General features: G+C 36.3%; 1 protein-coding gene and 1 pseudogene across 2 annotated transcripts in view; one reads left to right on the forward strand and one right to left on the reverse strand.

Moving 5' to 3' along the window:
* The window catches only part of PEAK1 (pseudopodium enriched atypical kinase 1), a 291,481-nt gene that overhangs the window by 99,790 nt on the left and 167,995 nt on the right, over window positions 1-23,696 (forward strand). The window lies entirely within an intron of this gene.
* LOC116872123 lies at window positions 12,984-13,417 on the reverse strand (annotated as a pseudogene).

Raw genomic sequence — 23,696 nt, forward strand, 5'->3', positions numbered from 1 at the left:
TTTTTTTAAGATTTTATTTTTAGGGGATGCCTGGGTGGCTCAGTCAGTTTACCATCTGCCTTTGGCTCAGGTCATGATCCCAGGGTCCTGGGATGGAGCCCCGCTTTGCTCTCCCTGCTCTGCAGGAAGCCTGCTTCTCCTCCTCCCATTCACTCTGTTTTTGTTCCCTCTCACGTTGTCTCTCTGTCAAATAAATAAGTAAAATCCTTAAAGATTTTATTTTTAAGTAATCTCTACACCCAACATGGGCCTCAAACTTACAACCCTGAGATTAAGAGTCTCATACTGTACCCACTGAGCCAGCCAGGTGCCTCTTGATATTGTTTTGTTGGTTTTTTTTTTAATAGTAAAACTTGTACATGATGTCATCTTGTTGACCCAGCTTTGAACAGAAGTTTAGTGTTAATAGCATCTTCTCCAATAATTTAGCTTTTTCCCCTCCTTTCTCATTCTAATATTTGTTGAAAGGGGTAGGACCAGAAAAGGTCCTTGTGTAACATAAACAAGCATTTAATTAAGGGGTAATGCCTATGGTTCTGGAGTATGTGAAGTGAAACAGAGGTGCTTAATCAGCCTCAAAAGCTATTTACTGCTTTGTAAACTTTAGTGCTCAGTGTCATAAATATTATTACTGTTCTAGGACTCCAGAAAAGCAATGTAATATCAAAAGTGATTTTTTCTATAGTTAGAGTATGGAAGATTATCTTCCTAATAGAATTTTGTAATGAAGCTAATAGTTGGGAAAAGCATACATACCTGAAATTTTTAACTGAGGTGTTATCAGAAGGGACTTAAGTAACAAATGAGGGATATGTTGAAATGAAGCAAAGAAGGAAAGGCATTATCACTATTAAGGCTGAAGTTATGTTGAGGAATGAGTTATGTAATATTGCCATATATTTATTGAGCACCTCCTGTGGGGGGGGCATGGAGTGATAGATGCTTTACATACATGTCTTTATTCATTATAGCCCTGTAAACTCAATTGGGTCTAGTTTTAGAATGACACACACAAACTCAGTGAGTTTGTCACACAGTTGTATTAGGTTACACTTTTACTCCTCCATTACTTCAAACTGCTTATCAGAAACCTTACATTTAAATAATAATTTTTATATTCATTCTGCTGAATACCTACTAGTATACCTGAAAAGTTAATGCTATGTTAATTCTTAAATCTTTAACCTTTTATTTTTTCCATATTCCGCATTTATTAAGCAGCTAGTATATTCCTTTTTTAAAGATTTTATTTATTTATTTGACAGAGAGAGAGATCACAAGTAGGCAGAGCAGCAGGCAGAGATAGAGAGGGGAGCAGGTTCCCCGCGGAGAGCCTGATGTGGGGCTCGATCCCAAGACCCTGAGATCATGACCTGAGCCGAAGACAGAGGCTTAACGACTGAGCCACCCAGGCACCCCTAGTATATTCCTAATATTAAGTATTATGAGAGCTGTAACCAAGTATGAAGACCTTATCTGTAAACCCAGAATTTAAAAACTGATAAATACTCCAGCCTTATATACACAGAATTTTAAAGAGAACTCAAGCAGAACAAGGTTTTTTCCCCAATATTTTGTGATTGTTGGCCAGACCCCTTCCAAATTGTCCCCCTTCTGTTTAGATAGGGAAGTGCACATAAAAGCTAAAATTCAATCTGAATAATGTTTGTATGATCCAGTTTATGTGGACAAATAAGGAAGGAGTTCATAGTCTGATTGAAATTCTTTGATAGAAAGGAAATCCTGTGCCGTGAGAACCTAGAAGAGGTAGTTAGCATAAGAACTTCTGAAGCAGGAAAGGTTTTACAGAAAAATTGTTATTGGAGTCAGGAAAAAAAAATTTAAGCTGGTCTATACAGAATCTTAAGAGAAGGCTTTTGTTAGGATTATAACATTTTACTAACCTAAATGTTTATATCTAGCACTTGCTTATATTGTTATTTCCTTTGTGAGCTACTGTTATTCTGTAGATCTTTTATTCCAGTAATGTTTTCAAAAAGATCCTACATTCTATGTGCAAATGTAAGCAGTAGGAGTTAAAACGTTCAAATAGTTGATGTTTGTTTAAGAAAAGTTGCTGATCATCATGTCCACTTCCCTTGTTTTGCTCGCAAAGAAGCCAAGACCCAGATAAACTGTAAAGTGCTTGTTATCAGATACTTATAAGCCTCAGACCTGGGAATTGGCTTGGATTATAGCCATGGTTTTGCCCTGAAGCTAAAACTCTAGTTGAAGAATGCGTGAGGTTGGTAATACTTTAGTAATAAAAAATAATTTATATTTCCCTGTATTGTTTTTCTTCATTGGCTTTGGGAGAGAAGTGATTGAAGAAATGTGAAGTAATAGAAGTATCCAAGATGGAATATAGATGATAATTTAGGTAAAAAATGGGGAACCTTTACTTCAGAAAGTTCAGCTTTTTAAAGTGGAGTCACTTAATTTCTGAAGATGTTTATGTACATGCCATCTTTTTAATGTATACTATAATGTGAAGATGGCAAATTTAATAAAAAGCCTGAGTATGTGAGGTAATATGGCAATAGAATTTGTAAGCTCATATTTATTCATACATTCTTCTTTTAACTGGCCTTTTAACTGAAGTGAAATTGATAGGGAAAGCATGAAGTTATGGAGAGTTTGGAATGGATGCCTTTGGGTTGACTGTGATTATCATAATGTATTTCAACCTTGAAACTGAGCCCTGGATGACAGAGGAAGGCAGCTTAGACATAAGAAAATGCCAGAGAGACAAAATAACTTTCAGCTAGTCTATAAAAGAATGATTAAGCAGTTCCAAATGTAAATGCCATATTCTATCACACAGCCATTTCCAGGGATTTTAAATGACCATAATTGTTCTTTTTCTGGATCTAGAAAGGCACTTCAATTTTGAATGGCATAAGAAAATATTTGGAGCCTGCTGCCAGCCTTCTTCTAGTTGCTTTACCCAGGAGATAGTGTGTGCAAAAGCCAAATTGTTTCTGAAGGACAATGTAAATGATACAAGAGCAGAGGATAAAAGGTATTCTCAGAATTTCTGTAGTTAAGTCCAATTGAGGGTTTAGAATTTGAGGTCTTACTGATTACATCACTTACTCCTTTAAACTCTGACTAGTTACTCTTCCTTCACTTTTCTTCAAATACTCAAAAAGAGAAAATGGCTAAACGAGAATGTACATGATAACTGCATTATAATTTGCCATATATACTAATATTTCCTAGTGAGAACAACCTACAACATATGTAAAATGAAGATGTTAAATTATGTCTAAGTCCCTTTTTTGTAAAATTCTTACCAAAACACTCATCTATTGCACTGTTCTAAGTTTTACCCATTTTCCATTGAATTATACCCTATCAATCAGATTAATTTCCAGAAGACCCTACATTAAATATCTACTCCTTTGTCATTTAGTGGGTCTACATTAAATATACAATTGAGTACAAATTTTGGTTTTTTCCTACCTATCTTTATAAATCTCCCCCCGCCTTATACTTGTTTAGTGATTTCTAATTTGCATGTAATTTTTCCATGTATTGTATTTCATCATTATAATAACCCTGTATAGTGATAAGTGCAGGAAGTACTATACACATGTACAAATAAATACCAAGTCCCAAGTAGGTTAGGTGATTTGTGTGAACAGTTTTCTCAAACTTTTTAGACTCAGGAAACCCCATTTAAAAAGCACCCACCAAAATGAAATGCTAAGGTACAGATCTGAGAGAATATATACAGAATATATACAGTGTATATATATACAGTGGAAAACTATAAAACACTGATTTAAAAAAATCAAAGATCTATATAAATGGGGAGATAATCTGTGGATTAGAATACTTAATATTGTTAAGATATCAGTTGTTTCCATTTTTCCATTTTAATCTATAGATTCAACCCAGTCCCAGTCAAAATCCTAGTAAGCTATTTTATAGGTATCATCATACTAATTCTTAAGTTTATATGGAAAACAAAAGACCTAAGAAGGCCAACACAATACTGAAAATAAACAAAGAAAATGAACAAAGCTGGACTACTCACACTACCTGATTTCAAGACTCAGTATAAGGCTACAGTAATTAAGACAGTGTTATTGGCAAAAGAATAGACACATAAATTAACAGGACAGAATAGAGAGTCCAAAATAAATCCTCACAAATCTAGTCAACGATCTTTGACAAGAGAGCAAAGGCAATTCAATGGACAAAGGATAGATAGTCTTTTCAATAACTCGTGCTGGAACATATGTAATAAGTGAACCTATGCACAGACCTTATGTTAAATCATAAGGTTTAATGCAAAATAATCATATACCAGATATTAACATGAAAAACTATAATACTTATTGAAGAAGACATAGAAAATTGATATGACTTGTGGGTTTGGCAATGAGTTTTAAAATACATTAGTAAGAGAATGCCTAGGTGGCTCAGTCAGTTAAGTGTCCAACTGTTGATTTTGGCTCAGGTGATGATCTTAGGACTGTGAGATTGAGTCCCACATGAGGCTTCATGCTGGGTGTGGAGCCCGCTTAAGATTCTCTCTCCTCTTCTCCCTTGGCCCCTCCCCCTCTTTAAAAATAAAAAGTAAAAATAAATAAATAAAACAAAATACATTAGTAATGTGATCCAGGGAAGAAAAGAAATGGATAAGTTGGGCTTAGTTAAAATTGAAAACTTCTGCGCGATGCAAGACACTGTTAAGAGACTGAAAAGACAAGTCACAGATGGGGAGAAAATACTTGCAAAACACATCTGATAAAGGATTTGTATCCAAAATATGTAGAGAATTCTTAAATCTCAATGATAAACAAGTCAACTCAATTGAAAAAATGAACAAAAGCTTTGAAGAGACATTTCATCTAAGAAGATGTATAGGTGGCAAATAAGTATATAAAAGATATTCAACATCATAGATCATGAGGGAATTTCAAATTAAAATAAGAAGATACCATTACATACCTGTTAGAATGGCTAAAATTTAAAACAAAAACAAATTCTGACAAGGATGTGGAGCAACATTATTTTTCATTCTTTGCTGGTGAGAATGCAAAATGCTACAACTACCTTGGAAAACAGTTTGATGTTTCTTACAAAACTAAGTGTAGTTTCACCATACGAACCAGCAAATGCACTCCTAAGTATTTACGCAACTAATTTGAAAACTCATATCTACCAAACCTGCACACAAATGTTTATAGTAACTTTGTTCATAATCCACCCCCAAACCAAAAACAGCCAAGCTATCCTTCAGTAGGTGAATGAATAAACTTTAGTACATCCATAAATGGAATATTATTTGGTGATGAAAAGAGCTATCAAACTGTAAAGACATAGATGAATCTAATGCATACTGTTGAGCTAAAGAATTCTGTCTGAAAATGCTACATTCTGTACAAGTCCCATTATATGACATTCTGGAAAAGGCAAAAATAAGGGTCAGTGAAAGGATTAGTAGTTGCCAAGAGCCGAGGGGAGCAATGAGCTGGGGAGAGGGTTGATGAGGTGAAGCACAGGGCTTTTTTGGGGCAGTATTTTGTATAACAATGTATTTTGGATAATACTGTAATGGTGAATATAGGACATTAAATTATTTGTTAAAACCTGTGGAACCTTACAGCAGAAAGAGTGGATATTAATGTATACAAATTTTTAAAACTTCATTTAGATGATCAGGGATCCCAGGATGGGGTGTAAAATGTGACAAAAGAATGTAAATGTATTGTAGATATATGAAACAATGTCACTGAAATGGATGGAGGAATAAGGTGCTGATCTAAGTAACTTTGGAAATCAGTGCAATCTGTAAGACTAAAAGGGAAAAGGAACATATATATAAACACTGTACTCTCATACAGGGGGTTCATGGGGTTCAGGGTAACAATTTTGAAACTACTGTACATGTTTCTACTATTGTAATGGAGTTATAAGTAAACAGGGAGAAGAAGCTAATATGATCTATGTGCTAATGGATTAGATTTGGAGACATTAATTAGTATGAAGGCATGTTTAGCTTAATACGGATATGGATGATTATATATAGAAATGTTCATAGATATGTGTGTATATACACAGGTTAGTAAACACAGTTATATTGCTCTGTTAGCTGAGAGGGCCTAGAAGCAATGAAATCCTAGTAACAATGACCATACATTGTGCCCAGAATTTAATTTTTAATACCATTATCCAGTAAGAGGAATGAGAGCTTCTTAGAGGAGTGACTGATTCTTGTGCTGGGCAGGAAATATACAAGGTGAGCCTGGATCATCTTGTAGTGCCAAAAACTAAGAAAGTACGTAAAACACACACACACACGCACGCACGCACGCAATAACAGGAGTGCAACAAAGGGACAGAAGGGCCAACCGAAAGATCTCCCAATGTTCAAAGCTGGAACACATTGAGAAGCAGAATAAATAAAGTAGTGTTGGGTTAAAACCCAAAGTATAAAGAAATATCCATTTGTCTTTACTGATATAAACAAATGATTGATGTTGATTCCGAAGGAGAATAGGCAAATCTCCCATGCAGAAAAATTTCAAATAATTTATTTAGATACTCCATCCTCAAGGAAGTATAACTCTCTGCCTCTTAAGTTGAACTCTTGATAGTGACTTTTCTTTAAAGAGTACAATATCATGGAGAAATGTCACAAACTCTGCCTCATGCCAGATTATCAAGATCAACATCAGTAGTGATTAGTCATGCTCATGGTCTGTACCCTTGATATGATAGGATAAAACAATACTTCACCTGAGTGGTTCTCCTCCCTCAAACACATTATCCCAGACTAATCATGAGAAATCAAATCACACTTCTATAAACTATCTGACCAGTAATCCTTTAAACTGTCAAGATCATTGTAGATTGAATGGTGATGTTTTCCCTGGGCACCCTCCCCCTCGCCCCGTGCCCACCCAAATATACCCATATGCTAACCTCCAGAACCCATGAATGTGACCTTATTTGGAACAAGAGTCTTTGAAGATATATTTAAATTAAGAATCTTAAGAGGAGATCATCCTCGATTATCTTGGTAGACTCTAAATCCAATGACCTATCCCTCCTAAAACACAGAAGGTACAGATACAGAGAAGACGGAGGCAGAGATTGGAGTGATGTAGCCATAAGCCAAGGAATGCCTATGGCCATCAGAAGCTGGAAGAGAAAAGGAATGGTTCTCCCTGAGAGCCTTCAGAGAATGTGGCCCTTCGGAGATCTTGATTTTAGGGTTATGACTCCTAAAACTGAAAGAGAATAAATTTCTTGTGTCTTTCTTAATTCCAATACAGTTAAAGTACAGTGTCATATTAGTTTCAAGTGTAGATTACAGTGATTCGGTTCTCTATGTTACTCTGTGCTCATGGCTGTAAGTACTCTTCATCCCCTTCACCTGTTTCACCCATCCTCTCCCTTACCCCCCACCCCACCACCTCTGGTAACCATCAGTTTGTTCTCTATAGTTAAGCTTTTCTTTTTTGGTCTCTTTTTAGTTTTGTTCATCTGTTTTATTTCTTAAATTCCACATGAGTGAAATCATATAGTGTTTGTCTTTGACTGACTTATTTCACTTTATATTCTCTAGCTCTGTCCATGCCGAATATATCTTCCTGTACCAGAAAGTCAGGAATTGCTCAAAGAGGAGTTATATATAAAGGATACAGAAGCGACCTTGAAGGAGCACTCACTGGCTAACTTTTGAACGGTTTGAGCATCATATAATACTCATTATCAAATTATAGTGACATAATAAATTAGTGGAGAGAAGGAAAGGAAGAACAGAATTGGGAAAACCACAATTTGGGAACCAGTGTAGTATAATCAGTTACCCATGAAATATTGGTAGATGCTAAAACTAATGGGTGAAATTTTAATGAGTAATGGGCTGTTTGTGTAATCTCAAAGCATCTTCTCCCAAAATATCTATTGTTGACTAAGGAAGAAAGAGGAACTTCACAGCGATAAACCTGGCAGATACTAACCCCACTCAGGTGATGACAGCTAATGTTAATAGTAATGGAACAAAGTAAAATCATGTACTACTGATAGGAGGCATTATGAGGACCAGGAGATCATTTCTAGGATTCTTCTACCAAAATCTGTAACATAAATCTAATCTTGAGGAAACATCAGAGAATTCCAAATTGAGAGACTTTCTAGAAAATACCTAGCCTATAACTTTCAAAATTTTTAAAGATCATGAAAGTCAAGGAAAAACTCAAAAACTAACTCTTCCAGAGTAAGAGACTAAAAGAAATGTGACAATTAAATATAACCCATGATACCAAATCTGATCTTCTGCTACAAAAGACATTAGTGGGATAGGTGAAACTTGAAAAGGGCATAGAGATTACAGGATATCATTGTTTATTTGTTGATTTTGATGATTGTATCATGGTTATTTGGGAAAATATCCTTATGAAAGGAATTACAAACCTGAGTTTTCAGGGATGATCAGGCACGGTATCAACAATTTACCCTCAAATGGTTTGGAAAAAAAGGTTCTTTATACTATTCTTGAACTTTTCTGTAAGTTTGAAATGATTTTTTAAATTATCTTTAAACATTTAAAATAAAGGCCAATATGGAAGTGAGAGGATGAGAGGAAGAATTTCTTCAGGATAGCTCTGATCAACTAAAGATCCCCAGACCTTGAGGAAAATTGAGCGCGTTAAACGGAAATACTAAGATCAAGTTACTAATTCTAGGAGAAAAAGTTTGTGGAAAGAGTTTTTTTGTAATGAAAAAAATCTTATAAGTACTCTTGGAAACTTCATATTGAATGAATTTTGCTATTTAATGTTTTTCCTTGGCTTGCCTCTTTGCAAGGGTGGGGGTGGATGTTTAGCTCCCTTCTGGGTCCTGCTGGCAGGGGGCTTGGTAGGGAAGGAAGGGAATAGAAGTGCCAACTATTACCACTTTGTACAGTTTTGTCCTCCCTAGGTGCTGCTGGGAATGGTTGAAGTTTAGCTCCCTGTGGGCCTGCTAACACCAGAGAAGCACATAGGAGGGACAATATTTTAGAGGTGCTGAAAGCACATTGAGGAGAAACTATCAATGATGAGGAAAAGAGAGGGATTTTAAGATAGAATTTATAGACTACAGCTCTACCATTCTGCTATCCTAAACTGTGGTCCTTGACATCTTAAAGCATATAGTCTCCATATGCTTTTTGAATTAAGAGTTTTAAAAAAGGATAAGTTTAAAGGACCATTTAACTCATTATATTCCACCCAGCAATCAGTGTTTAAGGAAGAGATGTGATAAGGGGCAGTTACTGGGTCTTCTCAAAGTTGGAATTAAAGATACCAAAGAACAGAAGCTGTAGGACTTTTCTTCCTTAATAATAAATATGGTCAAAAGAGAGATTTATGGTTGTGACTGAACTGAAATAATGGTTTTTTTTATGTTTAAAAAATGCTGAAAATGACTGTTTTCCTGTGTTGCTAGTTACATATGTGATCACTCCTAAACCAACAGCATATCTTTGGTCTGCATTAGACTAGTTTAAAACTGAAGGTAGTTAGAATCTCTGACAATTATGGTATAGTTGTTAAACTCTTTTAAAATGGCTGAGTTTGGGGCGCCTGGGTGGCTCAGTGGGTTAAGCCGCTGCCTTCGGCTCAGGTCATGATCTCGGAGTCCTGGGATCGAGCCCCGCATTGGGCTCTCTGCTCAGCAGGGAGCCTGCTTCCTCCTCTCTCTCTGCCTGCCTCTCTGCCTGCTTGTGATCTCTCTGTCAAATAAATAAATAAAATCTTTAAAAAAATAAAATAAAATAAAATGGCTGAGTTTTCCTCATCTAGAACTTGAAAACCTAAAACATAATGATAAAAACAACTACCTCTTTGAAAATCATGTGATTAAGAGTACTTGAAAATTTTTAAGTTACAGTGCTTATGTTCTTTGGATGATGGAAGAATTGATTGAAGTACCTGAAATACATTAGTTTCAATAAGTATTTGCTGTGAAATGAAGGTTGAATAATCTTAAAAGATTGGAAAATATTGGCATTAATTTCTCATTGAGCGAGAAAGTAAATGTCTTGCCTATATTATTCAATTCCTGTACTCAAGAGAGAATTTGGGATGTGATGTAAATGAAAGGTACTGTGTTAATCTTGAATTGAAATCACGCAGTTGAGGAGGAAACCTGATCATTAAATAGCAAAATCAATTTCATTTTCTTTGCTGCAGTTGAAACAATGTAGGATACACTGCATAGTAGTAGCGATCATTGCCCACTTTTGGGGACTTCTGAAATCTATTACCATTTGAAAAACTCTATTACTAAATCCATTGTGCTCACTGTGGCTGGGGGCAAACTGAGAGTGATTGCCTAGTATAATTCATAGGAGAAATCCTTCTCAGCTCATAGATTTAAAAAAAAATATTATTAGATCCCGTGGCTGCCAGAAAAATAGAAAATTCTGCCTATTTATAGCAGAATTCCTCCTTTGCAACCAATTTTCTTTTTATTCAAGCTATCTTCCCCAATTCCACTGAAAGCTAGTATTATAAGAAGATTGGTATATCTGAGCTTCTAAGATCTGCAGTCTCTGCTTTTGGCTCATCCAGGTGCACAAATATCTTGGTTATAGGAAATGACAATCACGGCATGTACTAATTTCCTAGAGGATCTGAAATATAGTAAAGTAGGACATTGTGCAATGTGAACAAAAACATGCCAGAGAAGTTCTTGTTTTCCATTGGAAAGATTTCTTTACCTAAAAGGTCAGTCATTAAAGTACCCAAAGGAAAAGAGACAGCAAGTACTCTCCTGCTAAATTTTCTGCTAGGATTCTTTATGATTTTCAATTAGATGACCTCATTAAATATTCTGCAGATGCCCCAGTTTGTGATGAGGATATTGATTGGTAAGCAAAAGTTGTGCAGAATCTCTGAGGAAATCTATATAATCCGTCATGAATTTTGTTTTTATTTAAAGGGATAGGTGAGAAAAAGGGGTAACTTTTAATAGTTGAAATGTTAATAAATCAGCAACTATGGGGTTTTAAAATATTTGAATTGAAGGACCATTTTTTCTTCAATAATGTAAATTCAGTCCATTTGTTTTCCTTACAGATATTAATGATCTGAAACCTATCACAGAAAAATAAGGGCCAGGAGGACAGGCACACCTTGTTACATTGTGCTTTGCTTTATTGCACTTTGCAGAAAACTACTTTTTTTCTTTGTTTGTTTACAAATTGAAGGTTTGTGCTAACCCTGCATCATGAGGCAAGTCTCTTGGCACCATTTTTCCAACAGCATTTGCTCACTTCATGTCTCTGTGTCCCATTCTGTTTATTCTTGCAATATTTCAAACTTTTTCTTTACTATATTTCTTAATGGTGACCTGCATCGGTGATTACAACTTGTTGATACCTCAGATGATGGTTAGCCTTTTCTAGCAATAAAGTATTTTTTGTTTTTGGTCATAATACTATTGCACACTTAATAGACTAGTCTAGCGTAAATATAACTTTTTTATGCACTGGGAAGCCGAGTCACTTGACTCGCTTTATTTTGATATTTATTGCAGTGGTGGTCTGAAACCAAGCCCACATTATTTCTGAAGTTGTCTGTAATTGAAGTTTGGGGTATACTTATTTTGTTAATGCTGTTGGTTATAGTGATATCCACAAATATTTATCCATGATAATTTACAAAGCATGGATCCTTAGAGTCCAGTGAATTTTGTAGTTTGAAAAGCAGTATCACTGGGACTTTTGAGGTAAAAACCTAGTCCATTTCTTTTTTTTTTTTTTTTCAGCCTATCCTCAGATTTCATGTGTCTACAGACATTTTTTTTATTTAAAAAAATTTTAATTTAGGGCGCCTGGGTGGCTCCGTGGGTTGAAGCCTCTGCCTTCGGTTCAGGTCATGATCCTGGGATCGAGCTCTGCATCGGGCTCTCTGCTCAGCGGGGAGCCTGCTTCCCCGCTCTCTCTTTCTGCCTTTCTGCCTACTTGTGATCTCTGTCTGTCAAAAAATAAATAAAATATTTTTAAAAAATTTTAATTTAAAAATTTTTTGAGAGAGAGTGTGAGCGCAGGGAGTGGTAGAGGGAGGGGGTGGGAGAGAATCTCAAGCAGGCTTCTCGCAATCTCATGACCCTGAGATCAGTGTCTGAGCCACAGTCAAGAGCTGGAAGCCTAACCAACGGAGCCTGCACACACCCCCAAATTTATTTTTTTTTTTAAACAAGGAGTTTAAGTTTCAAGACATTTTAAGTTGACTTGAAGGGAAAACTATCTAGGATTCATTTCTTTTCGAGTAATTTATCCCTGTTTAAAGACAAATTGCTCTACAGGTAATAGCTGTATACAAAAAAGTGATAAAATCGTTCTTGGTTTTACCATGATAAATGAAAAACGTTAAAATTCTCCAGTAGAATAAGGAATGCAAGGATTTTTAAGTTTTTCTTTTTTGTTAAACAGTGAGAGCAAAAATAACTTACTGGAATATAAAAATGAGAACTGAATGAGCATGCCACCAATGGAGAAAGAGGGTATTTTCCCAGAACCAGTATTTTCCCTATCCCATCTCCATCTGATGTTGATCAAAACATACCACTGGCCATTTAGTTTTTAAAAATGCTATCTAAGGGGCAGCTGGGTAGCTTAGTCAGTTAAGTGTCTGCCTTCAGTTCAGGTCATGATCCTGGGATCCTAGGATCAAGCTCCACACTGGGCGCCCTGCTCAGCAGGACATCTGCTGTCTCTCTCCCTCTACCCCTTTTTCCCAGCTCTTGCTCTCTCTTTCTCTCAAATGAATAAACAAAATCTTCAAAAAAATGCAATATGCTTGTGCACATACACAGTTACTTTATGTACGATAAAGGAATGGGGAAAACGAAAGAACAGAGAAAACGACACTGTAGTAGTCAAGCTGTGGGGGAACCAAACTGTGGCTTTCTCCTGAGACTGCCTTCTTGGTCTGGGGGAACAGAGTTCTGGGGTCAAGCAGCAGATTCCCTTTTTAGTAAACACTTCCTGTCTGCTGTTGGAACACATCAGTCGAATTCATCCTCCACTTCCAGCTGCACAGGTGTGTCTGTTGCATTGATTGGCTGCCCATCCGTTGGCAGACGGATCTGCCCCATTGGCAAACCCTGTCCTCACACTGGGTTTTCGTTAGTTGACTAAATGGTATATCCACTTGGTCTTAGACGGCATCACAGGACCATCCTGCCCCACCACCTTCAAGTAAGTGGGATCATTGTTCTCAGTCTTGACTCCTTCCTTTGGCTTTTTGTTGGCCACGGTGGGCACCGGAGTCTCCCCAGTTGCTGCTTCACAAAAGGGGTACCAGGTCCCCACTAAGAGAGCACACAGTCCGCACCAGGAGTAGCAAAAGAGGGAGGTGGCTGCCAAGTAGAATCTGTCTACAGATTCTAAAGAGCTTAGAGACATCTTATTACACTAAGAGAATCGCCCATGACAAGTATTTTCACCTGCTTGACCAGGACTGTGTGACAAGGGGACTGAATTCCTCCAAGGAGGACGAGTTGTTATGTCAGCTGAAGTGACACAGGCTTCAGGGAACAGGCAGTCGCAGGTGTTAGTAACACATTACTTAACTCTAAGGCTTGTAGAAGTTTATAAGAACATACATTTTTAAATTGGCAGCTTGGAGTGAGTTTGAAATTAGAATCTTTTACTTCTATTACCATTTGAAGCTGTGAAAATGTTGATTTTAAGTAGCTACTGTGGAATATGTGCTTTTTTTTCAGCAAATGGCACTAGTACTTGCCCATAGCATCTATCAAGTCAGCGGCTCCAGGAGCAACCATGCTATGTGTGTATCCTGAGACCTAACTTCAGCAAATGGAACTCATACTGAACTCTTCCAAATTCAGTTTGATATCCTAACAGGGAGTGACAGTGGAACATTGTCTGGATCTTTCAGATCTGCGGGGGCTTTTCCTGGTTTTTTTTTTTTTTTTTTTCCAGTTGATTACTCCTGATTTAGTCCAATTTTGGTTACTTTAAACCAAGTTGGAAATTATATCTTTGATGTCAGAATATGACATTAATTGATATCCCCAGGGGGCATTCGCTATGCTATAGTACCTGGTGCTTTGGGCCAAAGTTCAAAGTGTGTTTCTGTGTGTATATATATATGTGTATGTGTGTGAATCCCTCCCTCCCTTTTGCTCTCTCTCCCTATCTACTTTCCTTCCTTTCTTATTTCCTTCCCCCCTTCCTTCTTTATAATGTTTCCCCCTTAATCATGACATGTAGATTCTTCTCTTACTTCGTGGTGGCCCATTTATTCCATCCATTACACCTCAATGTTTCCTCATTCTTTTTATTGTGGTAAAATGGATTAAGCATAAATTTTACCATCTTAACCATTTTAGGTGTACAGTTGACATTATATACATTCATAATGTGGAACCATCAGCACCATCCATCTCTGTAACTCTTTTCATCTTGTAAAACTGCTTTATGCTTACTCAACAATAACTCCTTATAGGAGTGATGACAATACTGACTCCATCATTGGCCCTTCGTCTTGTTTATGTCCTCTCTGTGACCTCTCTTGGGGCTACATGTTCTAGGCCCCTTGGAGATTAGGATAAATGCCTTAGAAATGCCCAGCAGGGTTGGAATGTGGGGAGGATTGCTTTGGCTCTGACTCTCTGTAAATTTGTTCAAATAACATAGTCTTTCCTCTTCCTGATGCACAGATAACATCATGAGATGTGTCAATTAGGTGAATGCACATCTACATTAGAGCTCCCTACAGTGCCCCCTGTGTCCCCTTGCTCTATAAAACCTGTAGCTAAGGGCCAGACTTTTTGGGAAATAACTGTGTAGGTCTGGATCATCATTCGCTTGATCCTCCCCCTCAATTCGTTAACCTGAGTAAAACTCTGTAAAATGTATGGCATTGCCTACTTTGTATTTTGGTCTCAAAATGCCTTTTAATTTTGGAGGATACTTTATATAGTCCCTCGACCTTCTAATACTCCACATTCTCCTTTGCCCCCAGCCCTGTGGCATCCACCATTCTACTTTCTGTCTCTACGATTCTGACTACTTTAAGTACTACTTAAAGTACCTTGTATATGGGATCATTGTCTTTGTGTGACTAGTTCATTTCCCTAATGAACTAATGAAGGCTAATGTCTTCAAGGTTTGTCTATGTTGGCAGCATATGGGAAAATTTCTTTCCTTTTTGAAGCTGAATAATATTCCATTGTATTCATTCGTCTGTCAGTGGACACTTGAGTGGCTTTTGTATTTTAGCATTGGTTTAGTAGTGCTGCTTGCCTTCACTTCTTTTGGGTATAGACTCGGAAGTAAATTGCTGGGTAATATGGTAACTATTTTTAATTTTTGAGGAATCACCATTATGTTTTCTGTAGCAACAGTTATCGTTTTAAATTAGTACTAGTAGTGTACAAGTATTCCAATTTCTCCACAGCCTCACCAGAACTTGTTATTGTCTTTCTGCCCTGCCCTGCCCTCCCTGCCCTGCCCTGCCCTACCCTTCCCTGCCCTTCCCTTCCCTTCCCCTTTCCCTGCCCTCCTTTCCCCTTCTTTTCCCTTTCCTCTTTCTCTCATACTAGCCATTCTATTGGATGTGAAGTAGTATCTCATTATACTTCTGATTTGCATATATGTGAAATATATGTGAGGGTTTATTTCTGGGCTTTTTGTCTCTTTTGTAGTGTCTTTGTCTGACTTTGACATCAGGATGATGCTGACCTCATAGAATGAATTAAGAAATGTTTTCTCCTCTTCAATGTTTTAGGAAAGTTTGAGAAGGACTGCTTTAGTTCTTTAAATGTTTGGCAGAGTTCACTAGCGAAACCATCAGGTCCTTTGTTTGGAGATTTTTGATTGCTGATTTAATCTCCTTACTAGCTATAGGTCTATTCAGATCTATGTTTTCATGATTTATTCTTCGTAGGTTTTGTGTTTCTAGGAATTTGTCCATTTCCTCTAGGTTATCCTGTTTGTTAATGTATAGCTGTTCATAGACCCCTTTTTTAAAAAAATTTTTATTGATTTGAGAGAGAGAGTGTGCAATTATGCATGTTTAGATTGGGGGGAGGGGCAAAAGGGGAGGGAGAGGGACAGGCAGTCTCTGCCCTAAGCACAGAGCCCACTGTGGAGCTGTATTTCAAGACCCTGAAATCACAACTTGGGCTGAAACCAAGAGTCCAACACTCAACTGACTGAGCCACGCAGGTGCCCCAAACTCTTTTATAATCCTTTTTATTTCTTTAGAATTTGTAGTAAGGACTCCACTTTAATTTTAGTGAATGATTTTAATAATTTGAGACTTTTCTTTTTTTCTTAGTCTATCTAAACTAAAGATTTGTCACTTTGTTGATCTTTTAAGGAACAATCTTTTCAAGAAACTTCTGGTTTCATTGATTTTCCTCTATGGTTTTTCTGTTCTGTATTTCCTTTATCTCTGCTCTAATCTTTATTATTTCCTTCCTTCTGCTATCTTGGGTTTAGTTCTTTTTCTAGTTGCTTAAGTTGTAAGCTTAGGTTGCTGATTTGAGCTTTTTCTTTTTTCTTTTTTTAATGCAAGCATTTATAGCTATGTATTTTCCCCTTAGCACTGCTTTCCCTGCCTCCCGTCAGTCTTGGCATGTTGTATTTTCATTTTCATTCATGTCTAAGTATTTTCTAATGTCTCTTGTGAGTTCTTTTTTTACTCCATTGGTTGCTGAAGAGTGTGTAGTGTAATTTCCACAAATTTGTGAATTTTCCAGTTTTACTTCTGTTCTTGGTTTCTAACTTTATCCTGTTGTGGCTGGAAAGGATATTTTGTGTGATATTTATCTTTCTAAATCTGTTGAGGCTTAATTTGTGGCTGAACATATGGTCTGTCCTGGGAAATGTCTTACATGCATCTGTGAAGAATATATACTCTGTGTTGGGTAGAGGGTTCTGTATATCTCTTTTGGGTCTAGTTGGTTTATGATGTTTAGTCCTTTATTTCTTATCTTCTATCTGGTTGCTTTATCCATTATTGTGAGTGGGATGTTGAAGCCTCTAACTATTATTGTACAACTCTTTATTTTCTCTTTAGTTTTTTTTTTTTTAAGATTTTTATTTATTTATTTGAGAGAGAGAGAGCACATGAGCAGGGGGGAGGGGCAGTGGGAGAGGGAGAGGGAGAAGTAGACGCCCCACTGAGCAGGGAGCCAGCCCCTGGGCTGGATCCCAGGACCTTGAGATCTTGACCTGAGCCACTGAGGTGCCTCCTGCCCTCAATTTTGTCAGTTTTTGCTTCATATGTTTTGGTGGTCTGTCAGTAGATGTGTAAATGTGCAGAACTGTTGTATCTTCTGCTGTATTGAATCATTTATTAATATATAATATCCTCTCTAGTTTTTAATGAGACAAAATCATGAATGTTTTAAAAAGCAATAAATCTTTAAGTTAATATACTTCCTCCTCCATCTGAAAAGTTAACTATTTAAAATGGCTCCTAATTGTAATTATATCACTTACAACTATTATTTTTATATACATTAGCAAATAATTTATTGTTTATTACAGATATGCCAAATTCTTTGTAGGAAGAATATTCACTGTTGAAGTTTTAGCTGATAAAACAATGTATGCAGATAAAACAGGAAGGGAAACATTGTTTCTCCCCATTTAAAAACAAAAATTGATGTATTTGAAAGTAGGTGGATACAGCTATAAAGCATAAGCTCATTCTTACTCTTCTTTTTTTTTTTTTTAGAGATTTTATTTATGTATTTGACAGACAGAGATCACAAGTAGGCAGAGAGGGTAGGGGGGAAGCAGGCTCCCCACTGAGCAGAGAGGCAGATGTGGAGCTCGATCCCAGGACCCCGGGATCATGACGGGAGCCTAAGGCAGAGGCTTAACCCACAGAGCCACCCAGGCACCCTCATTCTTACTATTCTAACATTTTGGTTTCCTATGAAATGGATATTCCTCCTGTAGAAATAATTGTAAGAAAAGTCTGATCCCCTGTTGAAATTTTTTCAGTTTTGCTTATGACCTACTGATGCTTTATATAGTACTCTGCTGGAATTTACTGAACTACAGTCTTGATACTGTTTTTTGTATTAAGATAAGTCAGTTTTCAGTATTAATAATTCTGTGGTAACCTACATGGAGAATAGTTTCTGCTTAAATGAATTAGGAAATGGTAAATCTTTAATAATAAGGTTAAAGTATTTGAATGTTTGGGAAGTGAGAATTAATTAAACATACTTGACAGAAGACCATGTTTTTCTTCAAAGCAGCTATTGTCTCCAAATCCAATAAAGGTGAAGATGCATGAATTCTTAATATAATATTCTGTAGAGATTCTCTTGCTTTAGAACTGTCATTTTTCTCTTCCTTAGTATTGGCTAGTTTTTTGTTACATATACATAATGCTTATTATAACATTCTTATAGGTTAGGAAATATACAACTTAATAAAAATTTAGAAAACAGGCCACTGAAGTTATCATTAATCAGAAATATTTCTGACCCTCAGTGTTGCCTGTACGTATGAGCCATAAGGTCACCCTGAAGAGTAGTCTTTATAAGCTCAATCAAGTTTATTAAAGTTAGAGGAAAATTAATGTTCAGTGCTTCTACTCTTATTTCTCACTTGATTTAACTTAGAATTGCTTTAGGACCTTGGCCTACTTTTGTACTATTCATTTATTGGTAGTAATTATTAATTGATGAATTGGGATTTGATGTCAACTATTCTGTATTAACCAGTTTGTTTATCATATCCTACTTTTCAGTTTGTGGATATTACATAGTTGCATCAAGACACTTATTTTATTTTATAAAGCATTGTTTCTCTGGTGAGGTATAAATATAAGGTCTGGTTAGTTTACTTCCCTGTAGCCAGAACGAACCAGGGCCAAATCTAGGAACTCATCTAACCACATTCAGCATCCATGTTTAATTCATATTATTGATGGTTGCGTGCGGTATATATCTTTATGCATACTACATAGGAACTGTGAGTTTCTTCTCAAGACTTAATAGAACCATTGCATTTATAATGCATGTGTATATACTGTTTTGTACATTTCACTGTGCTTTCATATTGTTTACATTTCCCTTATCCTCAGAACAACCCTGGGAGATAATCTTCAATAACATTATCTTTAAGTCAGTTGAGTTTCATCAAGATTGTTTTGCTTGGACAAAAATTCAGGTCTCTTGACTTTTTGTTAATCATCTACCTGGTTGCCTACAAAGAGAACAGTAAAACATCTCATGATAGTACGTGTCAAACTACTGTAATACTAGTAGTTCTTTATTTGCACAGCATTGGCAATTTTCAGAGCACTTTTTATTATAGTATTTTTAGAAAGAAATTTAGTGGAGTTCTTATGTTATTATGCATACTATAATTTTCCTTTATTAGATTCATATATTCATTAGATACAGAGTACCTCTATATGCTTTGTACTAGATTGCTTGCTAAAGTACAAAAATAGTCTCTGCATTCAAAGCAAGGGGATCAGGCCATCAGGGCACTGTTAAAAGCTTATGGACAATGTATTACAAACTAAATTTGCTGAGGGCACTGAAGAAACGCTTTTGATAGTGACTTGTGCTATCCTTCTTTCTGCCTTGAATGTAGAGATAATGCCTCTATCTATTGCAAGTGGCTTTGAAGCAACAAATCAACACACTTAATGCAGCAAAACGAGAGGGACTTGGTCTTTGATGACTTTCTTGAGCCTCTGTGATGACCCTAGACTGGGAACTCTGGACTTCTCATGTGGAGAAAAAAAAGTTAATGCCATATTTGTTTAAGTCACATGTAAGTCCAATTTTCAATTACTTATAGTCAAATATTTTCTCTCTGTCTTTGTTCTTGACTTTTTAAACTTTGTTTTAATGGAAATTGAGCATACTCACTAAAATAGACTCTAGTTTAATGAATCTGCATTACCCAGCTGCAGGAGCAATCAGTATTTGGCCAACCTTGTACATTCTTGTACTTCCTTAATAATTAGAACTCAAGGAATTTTAGAATAGGAGTATATGAAAATATTATGAAAGTATAGGGAATATAGTGACTAACATGGCCTGAAGTAGAGGTAAAGGCCCATCAGAAAAGTCCATATAAAGCAGGTGACATAAGAAGAGGCTTTGAGGGCAAATAAATAATGGAAGAAAGAGCATTGCTAGTGGAATTTCTGACATGTATAAAGGGTCTTTAAAGGGCAGGATATATTCAAAGAATGGGAAATAGATTACCGTGGCTATAGAGTTTATCAGAGATGAGTGACAGTAGATAAATAAAGAAGGATGATTTGGTGCCAAATCATAATGAAGCATTATATACAATTAACCAAGAAATTTGGAGCTCATCACATAGGTATCAGGAAGTGAAAGTATAATTAGGTCTTGGAAAACTAACAGTGACAGTAATATAGCCTGTGATTTTGGAGTAGAGAATGGAGAAAGAAGATGGTAAAACTGTGCTAGTGGTCCAAATGATAAAAAGGCATTTAATGATGACTGCAGTGGGCTTGGTCAGGGGAGAGATGAACTTTAAGAGATACTTCAGAGGTTAAATCAATATGATCTGGTGCCTGGGTAAGATGTGGAGAAAGGAGTGAGAGTCATAGTGACTTGAGTAGTGATGTAGCAGAAGGCAGGTTCGGGGTAAGTACAGAAATGAGCCTGGTGTGTTAAGTTTGAAGTGCGCATAGTACATTCAGGTAGAGGTATCCAGTTTACCAAATGGAAGTACAGAAATGGACCTCAGGAGAGTCTCATACTAGAGTCCCACAACTTGTCTTTCCTCTCAGATGTGTCATATGCATATACACACACAAACATACATTCAAATACACACATATACACAGGGATATATACACACATAGTTGATCCTCATTCTTCATTGCTTTCATTTCTGCAAATTCCCTTACTTGCTACAATTTATTTGCAACCCCCAAATAATAATTTTGGTGCTTCCACGATCATTTCACCACTCAGAGTGGTGAAAAAATGAGTTGCCTGGGGTGCCTGGCTGATTCAGTAGGTATAGCATGTGACTCTTGATTTTGGGGTTGTGAGTTCAAGCCCCACATTGGATGTAAGGATTAATTTAAAAAAATGAGTTGCCTGGGGCGCGTGGGTGGCTCAGTGGGTTAAAGCCTCTGCCTTGGGCTCAGGTCATGATCCCAGGGTCCTGGGATTGAGCCCTGCATTGGGCTCTCTGGCTCGGCAGGGAGCCTGCCTCCCCATCTCTCTGTGCCTGCCTCTCTGCCTAATGTGATTTCTGTCTGTCAAATAAATAAATAAAATCTTTAAAAAAATTAAAAAATAAAAAAAATTTAAAAATGAGTTGCCTCATTTGCACATTCTTAGCTGAGGCTGAACAAGGTGACATTTGCCTTCTTATTTTAACTCTCATACTATAAATTAATGTCCTTTTCTCCATTTCCTTAGTGCCACATTTTTCATATTTTTGTGCCTTTTTGGGCTGTTTAACATGTTCTCCAAAGTGCAGAAGAGCTGTTCCTAAATACAGCATAGATCTGATATGCCTTATGGCAGCATTATGTGTGTTAGATAAACTTTGTTCAGTCATGAATAACACTATTGAGTTAGATTTTAATGAGTGAACAATATTTATTAAATAACATGTTTTTAAGTGAAATACACATAAAATAAAATTTATGTATTGATCATTTGATGAAAATGTTATAATCAGAGGCTCACCCTGTATTTCCCATTTCCTAGAAACAGAAGTACAGTGTTCACTAATGCAGCGTTTATGAAAACTTTATAGAACATAACTACCACAATAGTAAGAATTGACTGTGTATGAACATAAAATCTGCTACTCTTTCATGAACAATTCTTACATTTGTACAGTGCAGACTTTGGCTCCAATTTATGGTTAAGATTATCATCACAAGAAATATATAACTCTCTCTTCTTGTTGAAAGATAAATATATATCAGACAAAAACAGTTTGCTGTTTTAGATCAGATAGATGATTCTGTATTCCTTCCCTAAGTCAGCAGGTTTTTCATAAAATGGAATTTTGAAGACATTCAGATGACATTGGCTGACAGCATCTAAATGACCATCTATAGCACATTTGAGCATAACGTGGTTGTCAACATCATATTCTTGGGCTGCCAGTTTCTTTTATAGCTTGGTGTTACTCTCTTTAGCAAGCTTGTAACATTTTCAGTCCCTCTTCTCCTGGAGAAATTTATTTTACAATGGTGTTTATGTGTGAGGGGGTTTCATAATCGAACACTAGTGTTTGTGCGTTCACATCTGTCAATTTGCTTGAAGACAACAGCTCAAAAGAATTTTTCCACCTTTCATTCACGAACGTTGGTTCGTATCAGTAGGGATATTTTAACATGACAGGTATTATGTGAGAGTGAGAATTATCCGTATCTTCTGACATAACATCAGTGTTATGTTGAAAATTAACATTCAGCATTGTATCTCACTTTTTATTGTCTGCAAACCTGGAAGCAGGGAATTGGCATTTACAGAGTCAAGGACAAGAAGACATACAACTCCATGCAAATAACTTTTATGCTCCAAAGTGCTTCTGTGCTTTGTCAACATATATCTGTTTTCTAATCACCTTTCTTTTTGATATAGAAGATATGCCCTGGGTTGTTATTATCTTATACAGCTATATAGTTAAATATATAAAATAAAAATGGTACAGAATTCCATTTAGAGATGCTTCAGTTTGGGGTGGCTGATTTACTTGTGCTGCTTAAGCTTCTAACTTGATTTCCTTTTGACTAATTGTGTGGTCTTCTAACTAATGTATTAGAGTGAATGTTCTCTGTCTTTACTGCAAGCAGTAGATTTTGTCATTAAGTGTCATTCAGAGATGACAAAATTTTTTTCCTCTTTTTATTCTTGGTAGATGACCTTAATCTTCACTCTACATATGGGACTATCTCATAGATCTCTTCTTTGTCAGCATTATGACTAGTGTATTTAAATTTCAGGATTGATATTCTTTAATTATTCTGCATTCAGAGAACAAAATATTTATAGCTTAATTCCTGTTGACTTGAATATTAAGCTTCCTGTATTTTTAGTTTCTTCTTCTGACTTGGAATAATCTAATGTTCTAATAATAAAAGTTAATATTTAGTGAGATTGACTAGCCCTTGACCTACCTGAAAGAGTCTATGTTAACTTATTCCAATTCAGCAAACTGCCATGCAACATAAAGATATATGATAATTTCAGGATTTTATGTAAAGTTCTTCAGTATATGTGAATTAAGTAGGAATACTTTCTTAAACCTATAGATTGTAAGGGATTAACTAAAAGATGAAGATATCTTTCTAAACTAATATCCCTCTAATGGAAGTGTAAAGTAATAACTGTAAATGGTAAGTATACCATATAGCTTCAGAGAAAATTATTTGAAAAGTCTGGTGATTTATTGGTGGTGGTTCCTAAACCTCTTTATAAGGATGGCAATATTTATGAGTTTTTATTTGCTGTTGACTATCCCTCCAGCCTTACTATACACATTTCTCCTCTAAATGTGTTCATGTCCATCTCTCTTTCACTCAAATGCTTTTGTTTCCTCTCTTCCACCAATCTGTGAATAAATACTCCTCAAATCTTCAGATCAAAATTTTATTTTCTCCAGAGAAACACTACAATCCAACTAGTTTCTCTTCTCACTGGCTTTGTTTTTATGAATTAATTGC

The sequence above is a fragment of the Lontra canadensis genome, unplaced genomic scaffold, assembly GCF_010015895.1.
Source record: "Lontra canadensis isolate GAN:19392208 unplaced genomic scaffold, GSC_riverotter_1.0 scaffold28, whole genome shotgun sequence".
NCBI classification, from domain to species: domain Eukaryota; kingdom Metazoa; phylum Chordata; class Mammalia; order Carnivora; family Mustelidae; genus Lontra; species Lontra canadensis.